Below are 17269 nucleotides of genomic sequence, written 5' to 3'. Positions count from 1 at the left end.
TGCTGTCTGGCCTGCTGGTAAAGCACACTGCCTGTTTTGCCCTGAAGATGTGTTCTGTTTATAAACTTATCTCTACTCCTTGGAAAACAACTCAATAAAAACTCAGTTGGTTTTCCACCAGCCATGGGCAGGGGTGAGGTATACCATGTTATTATTTCATAAAATAATAGTAATAGTAATAGTACTAGAAATAATAATAATAATAATAATAATAATAATAATAATAATAATAATAATAAAAGAAGTCTTAAAACAGGACTGAGCACATTGGAGAGAGTCAATAAATGCTTTCTGGCTTAAATCAAAAGTGATGACTTAGTGATTCCATGGCTGCTGTATTTGCTAAGCTAGTTACTCCTTTGCTCCATTACACAATTTTTAACTGAAAAAGAAATGCAAGCAAATGGTTAAAAAAAATAAACTCATATAGAGCACAAGAATACACAATTGAAAGAAGTTTTCCCTCATCCTCTGTTCTTTCAGCCCTGTCTGGAGATGCCACTGTTTACTATCCTTTGGGTGCTTCTCCAGATATGCTTTGCACATTCCCACCTATGTATGTAAATTCCTTTAAAATTTTAGTTATTTTTAACTTAAAGAGATTTAAATCCTCAAGTGGCTTCTGCCCGGGTAATAGAACAGAAAAAATCTGACTCCATATTAGATCTGTTCCTTTGACTTTAACCATATGCTCTGTCTCCTAGGCTTCATCTTGCTTGTAAAAAATCGTTGCCTAGAGCCTGAAATACACAGGAGAGCTTATTCTGAAGGCTCTGACCTTTAAGGATATTTAACACTTTTTCATTCATTAAAAGATAGCAAATTGCAGAATAGACAATAACGTTTCTTTTGTTGGAGGTTTACAGGGATCTGACCCACGCAGATAGCTGCAAGAAGAAAGGATTCTAACAATAAGGAATTTTTACACTAAGAAGTTTGTAACAACCAAGCACGTAGGAAAGGAGCCTGAATTGTGACTTGGGGAGATGGTTTTCCAGGACATTAGTTTGCCAACTAGGTCTACAGAAACTTGCAAATCCATGCCCCAACATCTTGTTTCCAAACTTATTGGCCTGTCCTGCACTGAAGAGAATGAATTTGTACTTGGTAACACTCCTATCTACCTAGAAAGCTGGGCACTGGAGCTGAGTGTTATGGAAACAGGCCAGCCAAGAAACAAGCACCAATCTGAGTGATGGAGTACTCAGAATTATTATGCCGGTGGGCTCAGAGGGGCTCCTGCTCCGAAATTCTGAGCACCTTCAAGACGTGCACATGAGGTTTTAAAGGCTTAAATACAAGTAAGGGGGTATTAGCCAATAAAGCTCAAAGAACAAAAAGCAAGGAATCAGTACACTGGAGCTTATAAATTTGTAATAGATCACGTTACTGACACTTGTTGAGCAAGGAATTACGAGTTAGGTTGTTAGCCCAATAAACTGACACTAAACTTCAGATATATGAGATAGCCCAGCAGAATTCAGATCATTAAACCGACACTAATCACACTTAGATTTGTGACTTAGCTTGTTAGCCCAGCTGGACTTTTCCTTCACATGAGGACAGCTCTCCCACACCCAGGGAACTACTGTGAGCCCTTGATGTTTCCACTAGGGTTGGGTATGGTTTACCAAGGAGATATGGGGACTATGCACCAACACTCAGGCAGTCTGCTCTGTCTGGGGCTCTGATCTTGTATCATCCCGCTCCCCGCCAGCCCAACACCTGGGACAGTGGAGCTAAGGCAGTGATCCTGCCTGCCTGTTTCCCAGCGTGTAAAAGGGGATTATGTACCTTTCCCAAGGTAGTTCTGAGCGACAACACCTGCAGGTGCTTGGTTCTCAGAGCAACAGAAAACCCAGGTCCGCGTGGGGGCAATGGGTGTGATCCCCATAGGGCTTCTGCAGAATCATCGGTTGGAGGGCTGGATCAGGGAGGTAAAACTTGAGCTGCGGGACTTGAAGGGTTACAGAATGGTACCGAGGCAGGTCTGCCACCTCTGGGTGCCCCAGAGGTTAAGCTTTTTCTCTCCAACACCGCTACCACCCTCCCCTCTCCATATCCCTCCCTACTCTCTGCTCATCCTGTCCATCTGTATCCCTCCACTTTTCCCCTCTGCTCCACCTGCTCCCATCTTCTACCTCCCTCGCTGTCCCACCTTCTCTCACAGAACTCAGAGAGGATCCCTGGCCCTCCTGCGCATGCGCAGTAGTGCCAGGTGGTCCGCTGGTTGGAAGCTCCATATCCGAGCCGGGGATCGGGCCCAAAGGCTTCTCAACTCTGTGGCCCATTAGGCCTTTGGTTCCTGCCTGGGGCTGGGGCCTCTGACTGTGGAAGTGCAAGGTGGGGGGCTCCCGGGAAAGGGATCAGGCGGCTGCGGGAGGGCGGTCAGCCTGTCACAGTCCCCCAGGGCGCCAGTCAGCTTGTGTTCAGCTGAATTGCCCAGGCCAGCCCCTCTCACAACGCCACCTGCCCCGGCGCCCCGGCCACAGCTGTCCAGGGCCAGGTGTGCACCTGCCACCTCTCACCCAGCCGGAACCCCTCAGTCCGCGGCTGGCGTCCCCTTCACCTCTCCCGCCCGCTAGTCCTCTCCTCCCTGGCTTCCTCTCCTTGGCCGCTGGCCTATTCACGCCCCTGGGAGGGCTGTGTCTGGGCGGGCGGGGACTGCGGACCCGGACGGGGAGGGCGGCTGTGGCTGGGTCTCGGGCTGGCCTCTGAGCGGGCCTGCAGCCCGCGTCCCCCCCCCCCCGCTTTCCCTCCCCCCAGGGGCTGCCCTCCTTTCCCTTTCACCCTCCCTCAGGACCAGCTCAGTGGCGTGTGTGCTGCTCCCCGGGCTGAGAGCCTCTGGCTGTATCGCCCAGCTTCACCTGGTGGAGTCGGGAAAACGGAGCATGAGTGCTGAGCAAGCTTCTGTCTCCTCCCTCAGTGTTTCTGCCGCAGGTAAGTACCTTGAACACTTTCAGGTGTTATGATGGCGATGTTTGTTGATGTCACGTGTTTTTATAGTGAGAGGGATTACAGTGGTGCAAGCAGGGCTTGGTTCTGTTAAAAATGAGCTGAAGGCATGAAGCTGTAATATCCTCCTTCCTTCCCTCTCCAAGGGTGAAACGTGTGACCGTCGATTTTTAAAAGATCGTTACAGTCCCTAACTTGCCCAGCCCAGCTAGTGTGTGTTAACAGGAACAGCACCACCAGAGGCCTTGGAGACCCAGGGATATTGCAGTCCTAAAGAGCTCCTGGCAGAGTTTGGTTTGTATTGGTTTCTTGTTTTTCTTAAATTGTGGGACAGAGTAGTGGTATAAAAAGAAAAATATTTCTCAAGAAATATTTTTTCATATAACAGCGTTATTGTGATATAGTTCACACACCATGAAGTCCATCCATTTAAATGGTAAAATTCAGCAGCTTTTAGCATATTCACAGTTGTGCAACCATTATTATTCCAGAACGTTTTTATCACTTCAGAAAGAGCAGTGGAAATTAATGACCTATCCACCCCTCCCCAGTGGTGGTTCTAAAGAAATTTCTTGGCTATTCTTGACCATAAATTCACTTGTTACATTCCAAGAAAAATCTGGTAGGAATTCTAATCAGAATTGCAATGAATCTGTCTATCAAAACAGGAAGAATTAATGTCTTTAAGGCATAAACTTCTTCTACCCATGAATATATCTCGGACCCTATCTTTTCCTCTGTCCAGAGCCGGGCCCACGGGAAGTCCTCACTACTTGTTGGGCTTGTGAATGATGAGATTCTATACATCGTTAGTTGCAGCTGTAGCCTTTCTTTCACAGAAGAGAAAAGTAACCTCAGTGAAGCAAGGGACTCTCTGATGGTCAGAAAGAGTGACAGCCAGTGCTGGAGTGATCCAGTGGACTTGGTGCTTGCAACCAGAATTCTCCACCACATACAGCTAAGGGGATTAGAGTGTTCTTTTATTTTTTCTTAACGGCATTGCTTTTATTTTTACTTATTTTTTAAATTATTTTCTATTTAAGTGTAGTCAATTTACAATGTTAGTTTCAGGTGTAGAGCAGAGATTCAGTTATAAACATATGCATATGTATATACATATGTTTTAGATTGTTTTTAGTATAACTCATTACAAGAAATTGAATATAGTTCCCTGTGTTATATAGCAGGTCCTTGTCATTTATTTTATATTTACTAATTTGTATCTGTTAATCCCCCCTTTCCTGCCTGCTAAACACAGTTTGCTTTCTATGTCCATGAGTCCATTTCTAGGAGCACCGTTTTTCCTAGTAATATATGCTCTTTGGCTGCTTTCGGTTTCAGTAATTCCATCTTATCTGTGGGCACTTTTCTTCTGCTGGCCTTTATGTGCTTTGCACACGTGGTAATAGAGATTTGTAATTGGGAGAACTCCAGGCCTCGTGTAGTCCCTGGTACAGAGTGCCCACTGAATTGATGCTTGAACTGGGAAAAAAGCACAGTAAATGCTGGAATTTCCACTATGGTTGAGAATTCCAGGTTTCAATAACCTGTTCAGACAACCTTAATATTGGCTGCACCCATACTGGGTAATTGGTGGAAATTCATGGTATGGTGGTGTAGAGACGGGGCCTTATATGCTTCTTCTCTTTCTATTTTCTAACACTCATTCTCCTGGGCCTTCCAGATCCTCCCCCAGAAGGGCCCAGGGCTGGCTTGGTGCCGCGCTGAGGCAATATTTCTTAATAACGCCCTTTCCTCTTCTCCTCTGAGCCTCCGTTTCTTTCTGTGCACAATGAGGGCTTAGACTAGATAAGTACTTTTCAGTTTCTTTTAAAGCCATGTTTCCTTTGAGAAACAGAACATGCAAATTTCTCTTATCAACCCAACCCTTTAGATTTTGATAAATCCTCTAAGGAGTTACATAGCTCTTTGTGAAAAATTGATGTGAGTTTGATTCCAGGTGACACAGAAATGACTCTTCAGGGATTTATTGCAGGGAGAGGGCAGGAAAGAGGCAGTATGTGACATTTTCTAGTGTGAGCACTGGAGCAGGGACTTGGATTTAAATACGGTGTCTGACGTGGCCTCTCTCTAATCTTGTAGAATGTGATAAACTTCTCTACCTCAGTTTCTTGATGGGTCAAGTTGGGGTGATAATATTTTAAGGCTTCTGTGAAACATTATACACATAAGCCATTTGTGTCTCGGTAGAAACAAGATCTGCTAGGGATTCAGGGATTTGTTTAAAAAAAATTCTTGTCCATAGCACTCTGTCTGTGTGTATTTTGAAGTTCCTGGAGGGTGAGGGTGAGTCTAAAGTCCATCGTGGGACAGGTGGCCCCTATTTCTCTGTGCCCCAGTTTACCCGCTACTCCCCAGTCCTCTTCCTCAGTCCAGGATGAAGTTCCCTAGTAGATTTACACAGAGGTCTTGTGGAAATGGCTCTTCATTTTATTGTTTCACCAAGAAGGGCTGCCATCATGATCTCTGTGGTCAGGTTTTGAAGGGCTGCCATCATGATATCTGGTAAGAATTCTATGCAATTGGGAGTTTCAATTTAATGAATAGAAAAAGATTACAAATAGAAAATTAGAACAAGGGTGGTGACAGGGGCTCTTTTAAGTGGACACCATTAGCTTTGTTAGCTTCAGGTGCTGCGGCCTGTTGCCACGAGGACCCATCCTCTTGCTCTGAAGTTGGAGGGACTAGTGGGTTCAGTGGGAATTTTAACTGAGTGTATCTCATGGGCTGGGCATTGTCCTATTTGTACTGTGTGTTCTTTATTTGAGACAGTGAGCTCACCTAACCTCAATGACCTCTTTAAAATATTAGACTTCTTATTTTGAGATGTAATGTAGATTCCCATGTGGTAGTAAAAGATTATATGGAGAGGGCATGTGGACACTTTGCCCAGTTTTCTTAATGGTTCCATCTTGCAGTGTTGGGGTACAATTAATTACTGACTCACTAACAATTTGAGGTTTGTGTTATTGCCCTTATTTCTATTCATGATTAAACTGGGGCTTAGAGAAGCACACAAGCCTGCCCAGGTATCCCACATTGTTAGTGCAGAGTCGGGTGAACGTGGGCTTGGGATTTCCAGGCAGTACCATTATGATGGCTTGTGGCAGGGAGCAGCATTCACTTTGATTGTTTATTCATTCATTCAACAAACATTTATTGAGTAATCTCTGTGTGTCAGAAGCTTTCTTAGGGTTATCTGATTCTTCAGCAGTACTGAGAATCAGGTAATATTTATATTTTTAATCTGAGAAAATTAGCTCTGAGAGTTTATAACCCACCCAAAGGAAGTATATCTCATAAAGGAGGGATAGAACATTTGTACAGTCACCTCCTTTTATGCAGGTGGTACCCTAGGCATTTTACATTTGAAAACATCCGTAATCCAGATATATTCTTGTAAGGCAAAGATTTTTTTTTTAAATGAAGTATAGTCAAGTTTACAATGTTGTGTCAATTGCAAGGTGTTTTTAGACTTTTGAATTAAAAAATACATTTTCAGCTGGGTAATTAGGTGTATTTATTTGTTTCATTTTTAAAATGAGGTAGTGGGGTTTGAACCCAGGACCTCGTACATGCTAAGCATGTGCTCTACCACTGAACTGTACACTCTTCCCCAAGGCAAGTTTTCTTATCCATTATTATGAAGCTTAAGAGTTCAAATAAATTGGATAGAAATCCAGATCTTTTGATCCTACTGTGGTCCTTTTCTTTATATTCTGCTGAAGGGGGTTGGGGAAAGCATTTCCTTTGTTCATTTCTTTATTCAGCATTTTTGAGCAGTGACTTTGCATCAGGGCCTTGCTAGGTGCTTGGAAATAGAAAATAAGAAGTGACCCTTCTCTGCAGAGGCAGGAAGCCTAGACCAAAAGCTGGGTAATGTGATCCGAGCTACAGTGGCCATGTGCAGACTCTGAGGACAAACTGTACCGTTGGATTTGCTTTGGCTTCCTTTGCCTTCTGGCTGGTACACACCAGGTCACAGCAACCCAGATGGGCCCGTAGCACACAGCAGAGTAGTACCACGATCTCCTCTCCCCTCTTGGCAGGGCCTGCAACATGAGCATCCCTGACTACGTGCAGTGTGCTGAGGACCACCAGACTCGTCCCGTTGTGGTCCAATCCATAGAGATCATCTCAGAGGAGAATTTCTTTGCATCTATCAGCTACTCACCTTGGTGAGCCATATCAGCCCATTTGGCTCCCAGTGGACACATTGTATCCACTACAGGCACCACTATGTGCCCGACAATGGGTGGAGCATCTTCCAGACCCACCGCAAGGTCGTGGGCCTTGTCACCATTACCGACTGTCTCTCTGCCAAGGCCTTCGAGAAGCTCCACGTGCAGAGGAGCTCTATGGCACCTCGTTTAATGACTCTTAGCTTTTTGTCTTTGTGCAGCATGGGGAGGTAGCCGAGCAGCCACGCACCGACGTTGCCTTCAAACTAAGAGGACTGCAGGGTGGTGGAGAAGAGGATCGAGGACTTCACTGACTCACTCTTCATCTTGCTCAAGTCCAAGTGGCTGGATGGTGGCCCCAAGAAATCTGGGGACAAGATCCCCCTCCTCTGCATCCCGTTTGAGAAGGAGGAATTCATGAGACTGGACACAGAGAGCAGGTAAGTTTACCTGGAGGACAGTCCACCCTGGCTGTGTGCCGGATTGCTTCCCTACATCCAGAAAGGGATCAGCAAGGAAGAAGTCTGTCTTGTAGCCAAGGGGAGGGGAGGTGCAGCCCGCCGCTTTACAGACATTTCAAAGAGAATCCGCCTTTGTTTCAGAGAGATCCTTTTAGGGTTAGTGTGGACACTTACTCCCGCTTTACAGCCAGGACCATGGTGGGAACCCTGGAGTTGCTGTCCAAGAAAGTAGCCAAAGCCACTGATGCTAGGAGCACTGGGGAGGAGGCTGGACTGAGCTGAGATGTGCTGTAGGTCAAATGCATATCAGACGCTGAGGCTTGTCTAGTAAAAGTACATAAACTATCTCTTTACTTCCTATATTGATTACATGTCAAAATGATAGTATTGAACATACAGTAGATTAAGTAAAATCTGTTCTTAAAATCACATTCTAGTATTTGTTTTTTGTTTATTGGTTTGTTTCTTTGTTTAAAATTTTAAACGTGGCAACTGGGAAACTTTCTTTACATGGCTCTCATTTCATTTCTGTTGGGCAGCCTGTCCTGGGACATGCTCATCCCTTTGCTTTTAGATGAGATGCTGAACCCCGAGAGGCAAAACGAGGCGCTGGTTGAGCTGCTGCTGGATCCGCTATCACCTGCCTCCCAGGCCCAGCACCTTTTCAGCTCAGGCAGTCTCTTCCTGCCCGACAGCCACCATGCCATGTTAGGACATCAGAAACACCGTCAGGGACTTCTGAATGAACTCCTTATGCAGGGAAAGGCGTATCACGGTGTTTGGGACAGAGCAGGGAAATATTCATTCTCAGTTTGTCCCTGTGATTAAGTCAAAGGCCCCACTTTGCCTCGGAAGTACAGACGAGCTCTTCTGGGCTGCCTTCCCCCCCACCTTCTGCTCTGTTTCCCGGTGTATATATCGTGCTGTCCCTCGGGCAGAAGAGGGTGAGATGCCTTTGCCGAGACGTGGTCCCCCTTTTCTGGGGTGAGTGAGGGAAGCTGTGTCCCCCCAGCCTACGGCCTCTGTCCTTGGGTCTGGAGAGGGCTCATGGTGGTCCCACAGGTGACGGTCGGAGGACCTGGCATGTGCTACCAGGCCCACTTTGGAGGAGGTGCTCTGTGATTCTTGAACTTACGTAAGATCAGATCCTACTTTCTGGTTGTTGGTAAGTTGGAGGAGAAGATGCTAGAGAATTGATAAATAGAATGTCTAGACCAGCCCTGTGAGTGAAAAGCACGGGGGACCCGAGTCCCACCTGCGAGAGCCCTCCTAGCAGGCTCTGGATGAATATTCTGTTCCTCCCAGGACATACCTCTATGGCTTAAGGAAGAGGAGAGGCATGTCGTGGCCATGATCTGTACTTGTCCTCACAGGGCCCTATGATCTACATGCCCGCAATCCCCATCTACTTCTTGGAGATGAGCTGACATGTTTAGGAGCCTGGGCACTGCTGAGGGCATAGCTGCCAGCACCGTGCTACACAGAGTCTGGCTCCGTTCACCTCATCTGTCAACTCCTGCTGAGGCCCCAGACATTAGTCAAGGTAGGTTCATCAGCGAAACCTAAGCAGGGAACTTCTTCTCCCCCTGGACAGACTGGTGAGTGAGCAGTGGAAGCCTGGAGCCTTGCCCCAGACCCCACGCCAGTGCCACTTCTTTGCCATAGGAGGCACTGGTGACATTTTTGCTCAACAAATGCTTGTCTCTGAGTCTGCAGACCCACCAGAGAATGCCAGCTTGTTTTTGCCTTTTGAAGTCTGCCCTTGGGACTTAGCGTAGTAGCTGGATGTGTACTTAGCCCACAGTGGTTCAGCGCATTAATCTTCCCTCCTTGTGGGTCTGTCTGTTCTGGTACCATAAGGGCTCAGCCAGCATCTGAACGTCAGTGAGATAACGCGGCCAGTGAGCGAGGGTCAAGCACATTCTCCTCCAGTCACTTCTACTCCATTGTTGCTTTTACTATTCCACAGTCATTAATTTTTTAAACAATGCCTTGGTGCAGGAGCAGAGCCTCATTCTTTCCTGCTACTCTTGGTGGCAGTGACTAAATCTGTCCAGACTGAAATGCGACCACAATTTGTAGCTCAAAAGCTGCCTCGACGCTTGTAGGTGGAATTTTGGTTAGGGGCGCTGAACACGTTGTGGTCCCCTGGCAGCGCCGCTCCCCTCAGGCCCCTGCTTTCCCTGGAGCAGGAGGTGAGGGTGGGTCTCACCATCCCCGCATCCCTGACCTCACACACTCACGTAAATTCTTGTACATGCAGTCAAAATCATTTTTGTTCTTGTGTGTTTCTAATTTTCTCTTGTTCCTCTTTTCCTTTTTCTTTATTCCTTTTTCACTTGTACTGCCCAGTGAGCATGTTGTTGCTTCTGAAAATGTGGGCTGTGCACACCCTGCATTGGAAATAGCCAGATTGCCCTCCGTACGTCTCCATTGCTTTAAAAAGCAACAACTTAACAGCTGTTTTGATCCATCTATTACCTTAGTCATTTTTTAATTTTCTAATTTTTTGGAATATTTGCTTTGTTAGCTCATCACCCAATGGTGTTTTATACCTGTTGAAATCCTTGCTTTTGAGGAACATGTTTGGTCGTCCTTTTATTTGGTGACAAATGCGCTCTTATTAAATTTGTTTGATTGTTTTGTAGAAGTAAGATGCGATTTGATTTAGGTGGCTGCTGAGGGATTCTTTTCATGGAGTATTTAAACTTGTAAGGTCTAATTCTGCAGCATTTTGCTCGATTCCTGCTTTTACACAAACGTGCTCGGCACGCAGTTCCTGGCTGTCGCTGTGTGACGTGCGTGACGGCGCTTCCTGGCTGGCGGTCACTGGTGAGGAAGTGGCCGCCACGGAGGTGACAGCTGCAGGGGACGCTGTTGGAGGAAGCGGTCAACGTTTGGTTCTTTAATATTTTTTTTTTTTGCATTCAACTTCCCCGTGCCATTTACATTACTTTGCCTTCATAAAGGGGCAGAATTGGGTCTAAAATCCATGCCACTATTTTGTTCCCTTTACGAGGCTGGTTTTTCTGAGTATCAGGACAACATGGCCTTCTCCTAAGTAGCTAGCTTACCTGGATCTGTTGGACACAGGGACTGCTAAAAGGGCCGTAGCTTCCTCTCTGCTCCAGCCAGTGGGCATTCAGAGCTGGGTCTGTGGTTTGCCTCAGCAGCCGTGCAGACCTCCCTGCCTCGGCCTTTACTTTTAACCCATGTTGGCAGTAAAGAGCTGAATCCGTTTCTGTTGCAGCTGACGTCCACCACTGACGGCCGTGTCGTTAGTTTGTGTTAGTCAGTCCCCAACACCCCAGACAACCGTGAAAGAAGATGATTTGGCCGACCTAGGACCTTGGATTCTCACCCCTACCCTGGTTCATCTCACCTGGCGGAATTGTTTGGTCACCACCATCATGCTGACCATGAGGCCTTGTTTCTCCTTTCATGCTCTGGTCCAAATGTGGACACTTCATTTTTCACTGAATTTGTCTTGCTTGAGACAAGCCAGAATATCTGAATGAGTCCATCACATTCTGGGTGGGGAACAGAACAGAAGTAAGTGTCACAAGTAGATGGAGTCTAGGCTGTCCGGGTTGGCAAATGCAGGCTGGGATCTGTGAAGGCCGGTCTGTACCTTGGACACAGGCCTTTCCCGTGGCCCCTGAGAGCCCATGAGTTGAAGTGATAACAGCCTTGCATGGGTTCCCTCATCCTCATCTGCTCATTGGCAAGTGTGTCTGCTAATTAGGAGCTCCCCCAGACCTCGGGCCCTTCAAAGCTCAGACCACGGGAGAACCTTGAGTCCCTCCTCCTGGGCCTCCTGTGTGAGAATCCAGTGCCTTCTGAGGTGAACAGCGGCAGGAGATGCCTCCCCCTCCAGGGAGCACCCTACGGAGGACTGTTAGTGCACCATGCTGTGAGTTTGTGTGTTTCCGGCCATGGTCCCTGCAGAACTACACTTGAGATGGGCTTATTGACGGAAATAACAGGACTGATTCCAGGGCAGGGCTGGGGGGAGGGAACAGTGGAAATTGAATGTGACCTCAGACACCTCGGTGGGTGCTGGGGCTGTTACTAAAATGGGGAGTCTGGGAGATACCTGCCAGGAATGGAATTCCAGAGTAAATGGTGGACATGAGGCATTTTTAAGATGCCATTTGTCATCCAAGTTAGGACTTCAAAGAGGCACTCGGGTCGATGAGCCTGGGGCTCAGGTGAAGGAGCCGTACTAGAGATACATTCTTAGCTGCTGTTCACAGCCTTGCATGTGAATTAGATCATCTTGAGGGCTGCAGACTGAGGCTGAGGTGGGGCAGGGCTGTGTCTGGATTGGAGGAAAGCCCAGACCATGCAGCTTTGGTGTGTCAGTCAGTGGCGTTTGCCATTGTCAAAGCAATGCCAGTTATCCTTAAGGGGCCGGGGGCTGGGCAGGACCAGCCAGGAAGAAATCTGAAGGGAGGGTCGTGGCCACGTGTGCGTCTTGGGAAGGTGCAGAGTCTGCAGGGTCCGGGAGGGTAGACTCCTCAGAAGCTAGAGTTGGAGTGAGGAGTGGGGAGAAGTTTGTCACAATCACCTGTGAGGGAGGGAGGGAGGCCTTGGGAGCCCCACCCTACTGGACTGGTTTTCCCATGAACAGAAGGCAGTTAGACAGAGGATCTGAGGTGAGAAGGGATGGGCACTGGGAGGGGAGCCAACCTGGAGAATGGTGCTTGGAAAGTTCTGGAATAGTCTCCCTGAAAAATAGAGTTAAAAATACCCAGACTCTTAAGAACATTGTTAGTGACTTGGGAGGAGGCAGTTGTTTTTCTGGCCTCCTAAGGGTAAGGCATGTATCCAGGGATACACAGAAGATACGGGTAGTCTGTTTCAGGGGCTTGATCGTTACCGGGGGAACAGTGCAAGTTTAAAGGGGGAGAAGGGCAGAGGAGGGAAACTAGCCAGGCCCCGTGTCAGGTACCAGTCGGCCGCCCTACTTGCGTGTTGCATTCACATCCATGCCTCCCAGGTGGGCGGTGGCAGCCCCCTTTTGCGGTTTGGGAAGCCTTCTCAGAGGGGTTAAGGAATTGGTCCATTTAGCGGCTAGTAAATGCTGTAGCAGGATTCAAGCAGGGCCTTGTCAGACTTCAAGGGCATGTTCTCTCTACTGTTTCCAGTACTTCCCTGTTATACCTGGAATGGTGAAGTGGGTCAGTTTTGGATCCTTTCAGAAAAAGTATGATTTAAGCGCCTCTGGACTGTTTTACAAAGCTCAGCGTTCTTTGATGGTTCTGAAGCACGCAGTGATTTTCGCCCCACAGAGGTAACGTCTAACTCCTTTGTCGATGTCGTGGTTGCAAATGATGGACAGGTTCAAAACCACACTTCGCAGCTTCTGAAGGGAAACTCTCCAATTCTCCCTTGGTCGGCTTTCTTCCACAGGATGTAACTGTGCTGCAGCATAGGCCTGAGCTTTCCGTATGGAGTGAGGGTTTATTATCCGATGTTAGCATAAAACAGTCAGATGAAGAAAATCGACGTTGACAATTTATTTTTGGGTTTCATTTGTCAAAATATACTATCAGTTAATGGCCCATATTACAAATGAAATTGAGTACAGGACATTGCATTTCTTCCTTTCTATTTAGAGTTCTCTTACAGAATATTGTTGCCTGCTTTGGAACATCAGCTGCACCACTCACGGCACCTATCAGTGTGTTGGTGTGATTGCATTTACAGAGTGAATGTAATCTGGTCTTCCTCAGCCCCAAACACTTCAGTGCAGAATCACGGGCTGTAGCCATCTGTTAGTCACGCAAATACTTCTAAAATTATATGATGCTAGAAAAGGAAGAAGAGAGAGAGAGAGATTGATTTTATCAAATTTCCTTTCAGTTCTAACTGCAAACTGTTGTTGAGCAGCTCTGGTTTCCTTTGGATATGAATATATACATTTCTTTGCATGTAACCTGGGTTTTGGACTAGAACACCAAGTTTTTGCTGTCCACAAGCCACAAAAATAGTAGCCAAATTGGACCCGTGTGAAATAGTTTATACTTTTTTCTGAGAAAGTATCCTTGAATTTGGGACTTGGGCTGTGATTTTTGCTTTTTGCTTCCCCCACCCGTCTTGCAATCTCTCACTCCTTCCCACGTGGCCCCCAAGGGTTCGTGGACTCAAAGGAGCAGGCAAACACCCAGTTGGTCACCATGTACTGCTGCTATAGATAGAGGCCAGACAAGACATAAAGGACATTATCAGAGAGGACTTCCTGGAAGAAATGGGCTCTACATTCAGTTGTGAGGACAGAGTAAGAGTCAGCCAGGAGAAGGAGTCAAGAATGTGGCTCAGGTCGCAGGTGCAGCCCGGGTAGAGGCCTGGAAGCTTTTGGCGTGGGGACCCGGGGAGAGTGCCCTGTGTGGTCCAGGGTGGAGGGAGCCCCTGCTGGGGAGGACACTGGAGAGAGTCCGGGATGTAGGGCTTTGGAATAAGTTGAGTTTTACTAATACTGACACAGTAGGCAGTGAAGGGTGTCAACAAAAAGTGACCCTCAGGAAAGGTACTTCTGGTTTTGCTTCTGATATACTACAGACAAAAGGGTCGGGACGGGCGAGAGCAGGTATGTTGGTCCCTTTGAGACCCAACCCGTCATTCATTTATTCATAACACGTGCACTTCAGTGAGTCTAGGGGAGACAGAGTGTAGCCACATTAGTAAGCAAAATGTATTTGCTTCTTGAGAACTTAGCATTGTCAGAAGTTGACTTAGCCTAGAATGTTTTAGGAAGAGAGGAACAAATTGTGGAGGTTGGAGGGAGGGAAGGCTTCCTTGGGAAACAGTCAAAATGAGCCTGGAGGCAAGTGGGAAGTAGGAGCAGGTCAGGGGGCTCCTGAGGTCACTGGGGACCTATGTACTGAGATGAGACTGGGCGAGAAGGGTCTGGGGTGGGGCTAGAACTCTACCAGGGAGCCTCTGAAGTGTTTGAAGTGGGGTTGATGTAATCAAATTTGTGCTTTGGGAAGGCTGTCGTGGCTCTGTGTATCTGTGTGTAGCGGGGAAGAGGGGGAGGGTGCCACCAACTGGGGGATTATTAGAAGACCATTCACAGGCTGGAATATGGGCATCAGGGCTACTTCGGGATGGCAGGGGCAGTGTGGATGCCGGCTTTCCTTATGTGGGGCTTGTTAGCAGGGCTGCCCTAGAGGCACCTTGTGGCTGGAAGAAAACTGATGGAGGCCGCCAGGTGGACATTCCTCTTCTCTCCTTCCATGCCTAGTGTGATGATCTTAGCTCAGCCAACATTTGAAACAAAAGAGCTAATCTCCCGGGTTGCCCAGGCCTTTGTTGAGCTCCTTCGAGTGAGATCTGGTAGGATTTAGGTTTGTGTTCATATCTGGATGTTCACTTAGCTAGAAACGTCCTGTCATTTCGATTTCCATAGGGGTTTTTATTCCTGATAAAGACTGCTTTCTTGGTGAGAGGAAAATTAATACAGCTGTTGTCTTTTTCAAAAAAAATCATATATTTTAAGAACTTTAATATTCAAAAGAATAGGAATATAAAAATATTTAAGGAAGACATTGGTGTGGTTTCTTTGCTTTCTGAGCTAATGTGGAGTTAGAGCCATTGCATTACTTAGTAGCACATCCTTGCCAGTATTTAAAGCGCTGTTAGTGAGCGCCCCAGGCCCCACCTCTCAGAATCGTTAAAGTTTGCTCTGAAATAGTGAGGTCATAAAGGTCTTGTTTTCAGAAATCAAAAGGTTTTAAATACGCACCATAGCTCCATTTATAAAATAATAATAAGTTCATAATTAAGAAAGTGGAGGATAATTGATTTTTTTTAAAGCCTAAACATAAACTTTCTTGTGCTAATCTTGCAACTGGAAATTTTGAAAAGAAAAATCCTACTGCAATATCATCTACGTGGTATATATATATATGAGTTTCACGTTTGAAAAGTAACTGCGCAGTGGTTTTCAACGTCAGGAGCATTCCAGCTGAAATACTGGCAGTGGTGGCTGCTGGTTTTCAATGGAAGAGCCTAAATTTGCCTTCTTAGCTTTTTTTTTTTTTGTACTGAGAAGGTTGAGTAGTGCTTTGCCAGCATGATTTTCGGGCAATTTGAGGTCAGATGTCGTGTACCAGCAGTGAGATATTTCCATGCATTTTATTTTCTGGACATCACCAGGGCACATGTGGGGTTTGTGCCTGCAGGCTGGAATGCTGTAGGACTCCCTGATCCATCACCGTTATGTCCTGGTGCTGCTCCAGTCAGTGAATGATTTTCTGTGACTTGGAGGTAATGTGGTCTGATGGAGATGATCAGATGTGCAGTTAAAGTGCTATTAATTGAAATAAGAGTAACCTAGACACATTGCTCTAACAATACAGGATGAGGGAGGAGGATTGGCTGAGCTGCTTGCAGTGGGGTGTCTTCTCAGTTGACTCCCTCACCGTGATTCCTGCCAATATCCGCCCCAGCCCTGCACGGTAGTCCTGCTGAAGCAAGCAAGCACTTTGCTCAGAAACGCCCTGAATTTCCTTGTGCCTCTGTTTGTTGGCTTTTTTTTTGAAAGCACATTTTGCCCTTTGCTTAAATGCCATCCATGCTAGTCACCTCTTACACTCATTTTTCTGGACCTCGTCCATAAATAGCTGCTGAATGGATGAACAGAATGTAGTATCTCCATGTAGTGGAACATTATTCACACTTAAGAGTGAGTAAAAAAGAAAAAAAAAGAGGAGAATGAAAAAGCCACCTGTTTTGGGAATTCCACCCTGACTGTTCAACCCACACTTTTCCGTTTGAAACCCAATCACTTATGCTCCACTCTACTCTTTTTGATAGTACATACCACCTTCTAATAATCTTTAACGATTCCAAAAAAAAAAAAGAAAGAGATGCTGATACCACTTCAAAATATACAAGCCTTGATAACAGCATGTTACTTGAAAGGAAGCAGACACAAACGGTCACAAATTGTTGATTTCAGTGATCTGAAATGCCCAGAATAGGCACATGCAGAGGCAGAGAGCAGGTGATGGTTGGAAGGGGCTGAGTGGAGGGGGATTAAGGAGTGAATGCTAGTGATAGGGGGATTCTTTTGGGCTGGTGAAGTGTTCTGGAAATAGAAGGTGATGAGGGCTGCACAACCGTGATTGTGCAGAAGACTGCTGAGCGCTGTGTCTGGGAGTGCCTGTTGTTGGGGCATCTTTATTTTGTTCTCATCCTGCAATGTGAAGTGCCATCTTCTGCTGTGGTCATTCTACTCCTGTGAGTGGTGAGGGTCAGAGACTTTGTAGAGTTCTGTTCCTTTTCTCCCTCTGGCTGAGTGTAGGCAAAAAAATTTAAGCCTGAGAAAGTGCTCCATCTGCAGAAATGTCTTTCAGTTTTGCCTGGTGTAAAAATCTTGAGAGCTTTTAACCGTTGAGGCTAGTCTGTGGGGGTAAATAGCCCATGAAGCCTGGGTGAGCCCGGGAAGAGCCGGGCTTCCCTCCCAGACACGGGTGGGGATTTCACCCCCTTTCAGGCAGTGAAGGGCCCAGACCCGTGAGCAGAGTTGACAATTGTGAATATTTACGTGTATCCGCTGCTTCATCTTGGATATTAATTTCAAGCTGAGTCAGTTTGTGGCGGCAGCCTCATCCTACATCAGGAATTTATAGTATCTGCTCT

General features: G+C 46.6%; 1 protein-coding gene and 1 long non-coding RNA gene across 2 annotated transcripts in view; one reads left to right on the top strand and one right to left on the bottom strand.

Annotated features, from left to right (window-relative positions):
- The window catches only part of LOC140701208 (uncharacterized), a 541330-nt gene that overhangs the window by 65148 nt on the left and 458913 nt on the right, over positions 1-17269 (top strand). The window contains exons 8-10 of the mRNA XM_072976649.1: positions 2801-2940; positions 7379-7597; positions 8992-9161. The gene's annotated coding sequence lies outside the window, so the exon portion shown is untranslated. The remainder of the gene's footprint in view (positions 1-2800; positions 2941-7378; positions 7598-8991; positions 9162-17269) is intronic.
- The window catches only part of LOC140701225 (uncharacterized), a 60968-nt gene that overhangs the window by 9906 nt on the left and 33793 nt on the right, over positions 1-17269 (bottom strand). The window lies entirely within an intron of this gene.

This window comes from Vicugna pacos, chromosome 14, assembly GCF_048564905.1.
Source record: "Vicugna pacos chromosome 14, VicPac4, whole genome shotgun sequence".
Taxonomy (NCBI): domain Eukaryota; kingdom Metazoa; phylum Chordata; class Mammalia; order Artiodactyla; family Camelidae; genus Vicugna; species Vicugna pacos.
The sequence above is the reverse complement of the archived record's forward strand: the minus strand, read 5'-3'. Positions and strand labels throughout refer to the sequence as shown.